Source organism: Sus scrofa, chromosome 7 (assembly GCF_000003025.6).
Source record: "Sus scrofa isolate TJ Tabasco breed Duroc chromosome 7, Sscrofa11.1, whole genome shotgun sequence".
NCBI lineage: Eukaryota > Metazoa > Chordata > Mammalia > Artiodactyla > Suidae > Sus > Sus scrofa.
This window is the reverse complement of record NC_010449.5, coordinates 100,955,690-100,966,554: the sequence shown is the minus strand read 5'-3', so window position 1 is coordinate 100,966,554 and position 10,865 is coordinate 100,955,690.

The following is a 10,865-nucleotide window of genomic DNA, read 5'->3' as shown; positions in this document are numbered from 1 at the left end:
CCCTCTCCCTTGGCAACCACAGTCTGTTCTCCATGTCTGGGAGTCTGTTTCTGTTTTGTCAATAGGTTCATTTGTGCCCTATTTTAGATTCACCATGTATAAGTGATGTCATATGGTATTTGTCTTTCTTTTTCTGACTTACTTCACTTAGCATGATAATCTCTAGTTGCATAGTTGCATCCATGTTGCTGAAAATGGCATTATTTTCTTTTTTATGGCTGAGAAGTATTCCACTGTATATATATAAAACACATCCTCCTAATCTATTCATCTGTTGTTGGTCATTTAGGTTGCTTCCTTATCTTGGCTATTGTGAACAGTGCTACTCTGAACATAGGGGTGCGTGTATTTTTTTAAATTATAGTTTTGTCTGGATATATACCCAGGAGTTGGATTGCTGGATCATATGGTAGTTCTACATTTAGTTTTCTGAGGAACCTCCATACTGTAATCCAAAGTGGTTGTACCAATTTACATTCCTACCGCCAGTGTAGGAGGTTCCCTTTCCCCCACGATCTCCCCTGCATTTGTTATTTGTTATTAATGACAGCCATTCTGACCAGAATGAGGTGGTACCTCATTGCAGTTTTGACAAAATCCAACTCTTCACTGTCCCACCACTACCTTACTTCACCCAGTGATCATATCTCAGATGCATGTTCCATGAGGACAGGACCAGGGTCTTACTTCACCCAGTGATCCAGCAAACATGGTTTCCTCCCTCTAGCAGCACACAGTAAGTGCTCAATAAACACTGCTGCGTGATCAAATGAGAACCTCACCCTCCATGGTCCCTAGTGAAGGGACCGCAGAAACACTGTGTTGATGGTAATTTTGCTGTATCATCTTATCCAATATTTTAAAAACAGATCTTCATCAAGAGCAACAATCAAATCTTTCTGTGCGCTTCTCCAAATTAAAGTGTACCTTTCCCAAATGGATATACGTATATGCCTGACCGGGTCACTTTGTTGTACAGCAAAAATTATCACAACCTTGTCAATTAACTATACTTCAATAAAACTAAAAAAAAAAAAAAAAAAAAAGTAAAAAAAAAAAAAGTGTCCCTCTCACTCCAGCTCCTTAAGAAGAGAGAAAGATTAAAGAAAGAGGAGAAATGTGTTAAGAGGTATTTGTTACAAGATATCAAATGTGTATGCAAATACTTCATTTTAAAAGAAACCAGGTAGAAAAAGGAATGAAGTACCATTAAGCGTGACAACCTCAAAAATGGGCTAAGTGACAAAAGCCAGACACAAAAGCCAGGCACATATTGGATGATTCCTTCTATATGAAATATTCAGAGTAAGCAAATCCATAGAGACAGAAAGAAGATTAGTGGTTTCCAGTGGCTGGAGGTGGGGGTGAGGAGTGGGGAATGCTTACTTAAAGGGCATGAAAAAGTTTTGAAACTAGAGAAAAAACACTATGAACGCACAAAATGCCCCTGAATTGTATACTTTAAAATGGTTAATTGCATGCTATACAAATTTCACCTCGAATTTTTTTTTTGAATAAAGGATCCTCAGACCCACCCTGAGGCATGTGTCCACACCACCGGGAGCTGCAGAGTACAGGGAGCCCATCCTTTGCCTCATCACAGCCTCTAGCACCCAACACAGTGTCTGGGGCAAGAGACAAGTCAGCACAACACTGGGGCAGGAGAGACAGGACAAAGCCTGCAATTTCCTGGCCCACAACCTAACTGCCCACAAGACAGGTTCAGGGACCCTCGGAAGGGCATTTTCAAGGACTCCCTCCTGCGATAGGATCTCTCTAGCTGGGATGAGGTAGGGCCAGGGACAAGGCATTCTAAGCACCCCAGCTCGATTCAGACTTTGCTCAAGAGTCTTAAAATCAATGCAGCTGTCACTTAGCTTCTGAAGGATCATGCTCCTGGGACAAGACACAGCCTTATGGGCCTAGCACACCAGAAAAGAGAAGGGATTCCACCTAAGATATTTCAAAAGGATGCACTTCACTGAACCCATTCTGCCTTCCTATCTTCACTCCTCTGACCCAAGAGACCTCACCCCAGGAGGATCACGCCAACGTCTCCAGAGCCAGGAGCCTATATGGCAACATAAAGGTTTCCCGGGAACCTTTCGGAATAATCTATGTCACCACAAAGCGCATTAACAATTCCTAGGAAATAAAAATAGATTCCAGATAATAAGATAAAGTCTAACCTTTCTTCCCCCCCTGGGGGTTTGTCTAGCTGCTCTTGCTCATAGGGTGTCATGTGCTTCAGACCACAGCTCCCAGCGACAAGCAGCCACGACGACAGCTCAGTGGGAAGCACGTGCAGAAGCTCCACCCAGCCCTGCGATTCAAGATGGCGGCGGCGGCCCGTGCGCAGAGAGGCTGCGCAGTGCGATCAGAAGCCGCAAGCAGCGCGGCTGCGCCCACCCCCAGAGAACTCCGCCCCTCCCCGCCCCTGCTGAGGTCTCTACAAAGCAGCTCTGCTCCTGGCCAATGGCGAAGTGGAAAGCATGTTCTCTAAAGCAAGGACTTACACCTCTCCATTTTTTAATCAAACAATAAAGCTTTCCTTTGCTTCTGAACCAAACTCAGTTTCATTCTACCAACTCGAATGACACTGAGCAGAAGGACCTCTGTTGGGACCTTCTCCCGAGGGTGGTAACACTACGACCTTGAGAGTCCAGGACAGGCAATGTCGTCTCCTGTTTAGATGCTGTTTAAGCTAGGGAGTTGGGAAAAGCAAGAATGATTAAAGACCCTAGGGGCAGGACATATGGTGGAATCTTGCTGGTTGTCCCGAGTTGAACCGCTAAACTCCGCTTTTCTCCCGCACCCTCCGTCCACATGACAGCCGTGGACTCCCAGTCTCCAGCTTTGTTCAACTTAACTCAACTACCCTGGTCACAGGTGACTGAACCAAGAGTGAGTACATGACATAAGTTAGATAATCAGAGATCTCTCCCTGAGAAATCTAGAACTGGGACCATGAGAAAGAACTGGATCACTTCATGAAACTAAAGGTTTATATATAAAAGTAAACTGGGAGTTCCCATTGTGGCTCAGTGGAAATGAACCTGACTAGCATCCATGAGATCCCTGACCCCGCTCATTGGGTTAAAGGATCCAGGGTTGCCATGAGCTGAGGTATAGATCACATATGGGCTTGGATCTGGTGTTGCTGTGGCTGTGGTGTAGGCCAGCAGCTGTAGCTCCAATTCCACCCCTAGCCTGGGAACTTCCATATGCTGCAGGTGCAGCCCTAAAAAGAAAAAAAAAAAAAGTAAATGAAGGACAACTGTGTCCCGGCACCTGCGAACTGCTCTGTGGCCAGCTACTCCACTGGCTCCCAGTGGGCTACACCTCCGGCTGTTCATGACCATTTATAATCCTCTCCCCTTGATTGTGGGCTGGACTCCGTCACTTGCTTCTAAGAGACATAATATGGAAAAAGTGATGTCACTTCCGAGATTAGTTTATAAAAATCTGCGATTTCCATCTCGCTCCCTTTCTCTCTGGCTCTTCACACTGATTTGCTGGGATAAAGCAAACTGCCACATCCCATGAGCTGCCCTACAGTGCAGCACCCATGGCCAGGAACTAAGGATGACTTCCTGTCATGAGCTAGTAAGAAAGCATGGTCCACAACTGTCCAGGAACTGAATCCCGCCAGCAACCATGTGCTGAGTTTGGAAGAAGATCCTTCCCCAGTTGAGCCTTGAGGTGACTGCGGCTCTGGCCCACATCTTTAATTGTAGCCTATGAGAAGCAGCAGGCCGAGCTAAGATGCGCCAGGATGACTGATCTGAAACTGATATAATAAAATATATCTTACATCATTAAGTGTTGAAGTAATTTGTTACACACAACAGATAATTCATACATGCTCTGAAGAGAAGGAGAAAGGAAATCCAGGCTGAAGAAAGAAGAGAATGTTACACACAGAAAAGGAGAAATGACAGGAGGAAACCTGGTGGTTGGAGATCCCTGTGGATTGGAGTGGGTGTGGGGAGACCACTTAGAAGTATTTCTGTTGTTCAGGCAAGAGATTACGATATCTTTGTGTGTGGGTGTGATAAGACTGTTGATTGTGCTTGAATTGTTCACTGAGTGTAAATTTAGATTATGGTATCTTAACCATAGGGTAGGGTAGGAAGTTCCCATTGTGGCTCAGCGTTAACAAGCCCAACTAGTAGCCATGAGGATGCAGGTTCGATCCCTGGCCTTTGTTCAGTGGGTTAAGAATCCACGTTGCCATGAGCCGCAGGCCACAATGCAGCTCAGATCCTGAGGTGCTATGGTGGTGCCACAGGCCAGCAGCTGTAGCTCTGATTCAACCCCGAGCCAGGGAACTTCTATATGCCACACCTGTGGCCCTAAAAAGCAAAAAAAAAAAAAGATTGAAGTAGGGTGTATACAATGTCCTTTTCTGTGACGGAGAAGACCAAGGGAGGAAAATATTCAGGGAGACAATTAAGAGGTCACTTTTATTTTTACATATGGCCCATTAATGCATGAGACCATGACATAATTCAACTCGGCAAATGCGTATTGACCTGTGTTGGTGCTCTTCCAATGGTACACACACAAGGAAGATGAGTTCCTTGTCCCCAAGGTGCTCACGGTCTGAGGGAGGGAAATCAAGCATGACACAATGTATAAAGTGCTGCATCTGGCCTGTGAGCATATTGCTGCTATATGTTGAAGAGGAAAGGGAGTGATTAATTGTGTCTGAGGAGACAGAGGCTTCTCAGAGGGAACATCAGCCTGTGCACTGATCACACCTATAGGAAAATACACTTCTGTGCAGTAACAAGGATAGAAAACGACTTCAAAGTAATAAAATGAATACATTTCTAGGTGCCTTGTATTTTTCCTTGTCTTGAGGGCATAATAAAAAAAGTCTTTCTTCCATTTAGGGGAACATAAAGGACTTAGATCAGAGTCCCTGCTGTGGTGCAGTGGGTTAAGAATCTGACTGCAGCAGCTTGGGTGGCTGCAGAGGTGCAGTTTCAACTCCTGGCCCGGCACAGTGGGTTAAAGGTTGCCGCAGCTGTGGTGTAGGTCGCAGCTGTGGCTTGGATTCAGTCCCTGGCTTGGGGAACTTCCATGTGCTGTGGGTACAGCCAAAAAAAAAAAACAAGGACTTAGATCAAGGAGTGAAGGAAGACTGTACGAGGCAGTCGGGATGGTTCTACATAGCTCTTCCTGCTTCGAAAAAACCATAGACTTGACTGAGTCACAGTTATGGGGGGAGGCTCTGGAGATAGACAGACTTAGCTTCTCTCAATGTTCCCAGACTTTGCCATGTATTAGCTATGAGACCTTGGCCAAGTGGATTAACCTCTCTCTTAGCCTCAGCTTCCTCATTGTGAAGTGGATATAATAATTTTTGTTGAAAGAATTAAATTAAATAATCTTGCAATGCTTCTAAAATGGGGACCAACAAATATGTTTTCTGAGTCTAAAGAATTTAGTAAAACTACATTTTTTAATGTATGAGTCCTCAATTGGATAAGAAGCATAAAATTCTACCATTAACATATTCCAGGGAGTTCCCATCATGGCATAGGGGAAACAAACCTGATTAGGAACCATGAGGTTGCGGATTCGATCCCTGGCCTTGCAGAGTGGGTTAAGGATCCGGCATTGCTGTGAGCTATGGTGTAGGTCACAGACGAGGCTAGGATCTGGTGTTGCTATGGCTGTGATGTAGGGCGGCAGCTACAGCTCTGATTGGACCCCTAGCCTGGGAACCTCCATACGCCGTGGGTGTGTGGCCCTAAAAAGCAAAAAAAAAAAAAAGGCAACATATTCCAGATTACCCGGTTGACCACCTCATAACTAAGTTCTGCTGGGAAAGTTCAGTATCAAAGTTTTTCATGCCACTTGTACAAGTGTTGGCACCAATGAATACTAGTGTAATGACCATAGGCTGGTAAAGAGAGAGAAACAGAGGCAGAGACACTTAATATATAAATGCTGCTTTGAGTTAAAAATGGGCCAGATTTTGCCACATCACTGTACAAGCGGAAGCTTCAGGGTGGCACAGTGGTTACATAGAGAAATTAGTGGGACAATGGAGTCATCCCCCAGCACGAGGAAGCAGTGATGTGACAGAGGAACCTGCCCCACAGTCATCCACTACAATGCACAGTATCAACAGCTATTTAGTTTCAACAAACATCGTCATTTGTCACATTAAATAAATGGTGTTGACTTAAGCTGTTTCATGTTGCACTTTTGTCTGCATTTAATTTATAAATTTCATTTTTTTGGTCTTTTTTTTTTTTTTTTTTGCAGGGGGCAGGGGGGGCCACACCCATGGCGAATGGAAGTTCCCAGGCTAGGGGTCTAATTGGAGCTGTAGCTGTGACCTACGCCACAGCTCACAGCAACGCTGGATCCCCAATCCACTGAGCAAGGTCAAGGATCAAACCCTCATCCTCATGGATACTAGTTGGGTTCATTCCTGCTGAGCCACAATGGGAACTCCTCGTTTTGTATTATTGTTCTTTAAACACTGTAAGCACAAGAAGCTGAGACCTAATTGTGTGTCAGTACATATTTAAGGAGCAAAACGATAAAAGTAAATCAACTCTAAAGTTCCATGAGAGAATACTTTTCCTTTAAAAGAAGGCTGTCCCAAACAAGCGATGTAGGGTGTTTAGCACAGGGTGTAGAAATGGTAAGTATTATTAAATCTGGAGGAGAATGCTGGAGTCCAGTTCCAGGTAAGAGGGAGTAAGTGCATTTTACCCTGCTTCTCCCATTGAATGAAGCTGTAAATCTTGGACAGAACACATGAAGCAGCTATTTGAGAACTCTCTAAAGTAAATAGTGTATTTACCCTTTTTTCCATCCAGTATCCACAGTCTGAACTCAGTGCAGCCCAAAACCCAGAAGGGGCATTGGAGCACAGAGAGTAAGTTCTGGGAAAAGCCTCTAGCTCTGGCTTGGGGATCAAGAAAGGGAACTCAAGATGCTCAGAAAAAGGGCAGAAAAACCCTATATTTTTTCTTTTTTCCCTCCATTCCCTCACACTCTAGCTCCTAAACAATCCTCTGGTAGCAAGAGAATCCCACAGGAACCAAAAGTCAGTCCTCTATGATTTGTGGAACTATGGTCTCAAAAGAATGGAGTGAACCTCCATTGATTTTTGCTCTCTTTCTACTCCTTGGACTTGACACGGGCACGCTTGTGAACGTGAGTGGCAAAACTGGGTAAATAAAATCCTAGATTTCTAACTGGAGAACAGAAAATCCCCAAAAGTCCAGAAAATAAAGATCTTGGAGAGGGAGGAGTTTAGGAAAGTGATGCCATCTAACTGGAGGACTTGCCTCCAAGCTGTGCCTGCATGGATCAGATCCCAATCAGCATACCAAAGACTTTGAGCAATGAGCTAATGTATAGAACACCCCCCTCCCCCAGCCAGGTCCCAGAGTAGCTACCATGTGGCACACACAGGAAAGAGTCAAGTAGCATACAAAGGATTTAAGAACCACCTTGACCTGGAAAGAGCCCACAGAAAGTGAGTTAGAACTTGCAGCCTAATTTACTCAAAAGAATTGAAAGCATATGCCCATAAAAAACTCGTACATAAATATTCTTGTAGCTTTATTTGTAATAGCCATAAACTGGAAACACTCAAATATCTATCCGCAGGTGAATAACAAATTGCTCTGGCTTATACTGGAATATTATTCAGCAATAAAAGTGAACTATTCACTCCGATAGTGAATGAGTCTCAAAAATAATTATTCTTAGAGAATGAAGCCAGAAGGGAAAAAGGATGAACTTCTTTGCATAACAGATACTGGCTCACAGACTTTGAAAAACTTATGGTTGCCAAAAGAGACAGGTTGGAGGTGGGGGGGTGGGCTGGGGGGTTGGGCTGGAAATGCTATAATATTGGGTTGTGATGATCATTGTACAACTATAAATGTAATAAAATTCGCTGAGTTAAAAAAAAAGAAAAAAGGAAGTACTTACATTTTATAGAAAATTCTAGAAAAATAAAGACTAAACTATAGTGACAACAAGCAGATCAATGGTTGTCAGGGTCTGGAGGAGCTGAAGGGAGGAATGACAGTGGGACACAAGTAAACTTTTGTGGTTTCACTATTTTCATTATGGTGACAGTTTAACAGGTATGTAAAAATGTCAAAATGTATTAAATTATACATTTTTAAAATGCACAATTTATTGTATGTCGATTACATCTTTAAAAAAAAAATGTTCCGGAGTTCCCGTCGTGGCGCAGTGGTTGACGAATCCGACTAGGAACCATGAGGTTGCGGGTTTGGTCCCTGCCCTCGCTCAGTGGGTTAACGATCCAGCGTTGCCGTGAGCTGTGGTGTAGGTCGCAGACGCGGCTTGGATCCCGCGTTGCTGTGGCTCTGGCGTAGGCCGGTGGCTATAGCTCTGATTGGACCCCTAGCCTGGGAACCTCCATATGCCGAGGGAGCGGCCCAAGAAATAGCAAAAAGACAAAAAAAAAAAAAAAAAAAAAAAAAAAAAACTGTTCCAAAAATTGTTTTAAGAAAAGAACTTACAGGAGTTGCCGTCATGGCTCAGCAGAAACAAATCTGACTGGCATCCATGAGGACGCAGATTCATCCCTGCCTTTGATCAGTAGGTTTTAAGGATCCAGCTTTGCCCCTGGGTAGTGGTGTAGGCCGCAGATGTGGCTCGTATCTGGCGTCACTGTGGCTGTGGTATAGACTGCAGCGGCTGTGGCATAGACTGCAGCGGCTGTGGCATAGGCCAGCAGCTGAAGCTCTGATTTGACCCCTAGCCTGAGAACCTCCATATGCTGCAAATGCAGCCCTAAAAAGACAAAAAAAAAAAAAAAAAAAAAAAAAAAAAAAGACAAAAAAGAACTTGCAGCCTAAACCTGACCAGTTCAGTTGCCTACTTAAACGAAAACATCAACATTATCCATAAGACTTAAAACAGACCCAGAATCAAGTACGCATATATGTGTGTGACTAGGTCACGTTTCTGTGCAGCAGTACAATGTTGTAAATCAACTATACTTTAAAAAATAATAATTACAAAATGAAAAAGACCCAGAATCTCATAACAAAATATTAAAAACATTTAGGATACAATTCAAAATTACTTGACATGCGAAGAATTAGAAAAGTTTCAGCCCATTTGGGAAAATACAATCAACAGATGTCAACATCTAGACAACACAAATGTTGGAATTACCTAATAAAGAATTTAAAGCAGCTATTATTAAATTCTCCAACATTTACTTAACCCTCCGGAAATTAGTGTAAATATAGAGACTCTGAGCAAAGAATCAAAAGACATTAAGAAGAATCAACTGGAAAGTTTAGAACTGAAGGCTACGATGTGGGTTCAGTGGCAGAATACAGCTGACACAGGAATGAGTCAACCAACTGGTAATGAATGAAATGATCCAAAATGAACCACACAGGTAAATAAAATGGAAAAAAATGAATCGAGCCTTAGGAACCAGTGGGACACTAACTGAACATCTAAGAGTTGTATTAATATAGTCCTAAAGAGGAAAAAAATAGGAACAATGCTTAAAATTGTTTGAAGAATTGGCTGAAAACTTTCCAAATCTAGAAGAAATAAACCTACAAATTCAAAAAGCTCCACAAATTCAAAAAAGGATAAACCCGAAAAAATCCATGCCCAAATGCATCATAAACAAAGTGCTATAAATTAAACACAAAATACAAGTCTTGAAAGCACCCAGAGAAAAACAACACATTAATTATAGGAGAACAGTGATTCAAATGGCTGTAGATTCATCATGAGAAACCATGGAGACCAGAAGGAAGTGGCACAGCATTTTTAAAGTGCTGAAAATAAAGCTCTGTCAACAAGGATTCCATACACATCAAAAATATCCTTTAGAATTTAAGGTAAAATAACATTTTCTTCAGATGAAGGAAAGCTAAGATGCCAGCAGACCTGATCTAAAAGAATTGTTAAAGGAAATTCTTCATACAGAAGGGAAATATTACCAGAGAAAAATCTGGAATGTCAGAATGAAGGAAGAGGTAAATATCAGGAGTTCCCTGGTGGTCTAATGGTTAAGGATCCTGTGTTGTCACCCCTGTGGCCTAGGAACCTCCACATGCCACCGACATGGCAAAAAAATAATTTAAGTTTTAAAAATTAAAAAAGAAAAGGGTAAATATCTGGTTAAGTATAATAAACATGGAGTTCCCATCGTGGCTCAGGGGTAACGAATCCGACTAGGAACCATGAGGATATGGGTTTGATCCCTGGTCTCGCTCAGTGAGTTAGGGATCTGGCATTGCTATGAGCTATGGTGTAGGTTGCAGATGCGGCTTGGATCCTGCGTTGCTGTGGCTGTGGTGTAGGCCGGGAGGTGCAGCTCCAATTCGACCCCTATCCTGGGAACTCCCGTGTGCCACAGCTGCAGGCCTAAAAAGACAAAAAAAAAATTAATTTAAAAAATAAACTAGTCTTCATCTCTTAATTTCTTTATGTTTGATGATAATAAGCAGAATTATAACATCATCTGGTGAAGTTTTCAATGTATATACTACATAAGATAATTATAACCTAAAATGGGAAGAATAGAGGGACTGATGTGGCAAGATTTCTCCATTTCGCCTTAAGTGGGAAAATACTGACTCTAAGTAGATCATGAAAAGTTAAGATGTATATTGTAATCCCTAGAGAAACCACTAAGACAAATTTTAATTGTATAAAGAGATACACTCAAAAAATAAATTTAAATGAAACTCTAAAAAATATTTAAATAATCTAAGTAAAAGAAAGGAATCAAAGGAACAAAAATGGGGTTGAAACAGAAAACAGATAATAAAATGGTAAATCTAAATCAAAACTTACCTGTAATTGCATTAAGTGCA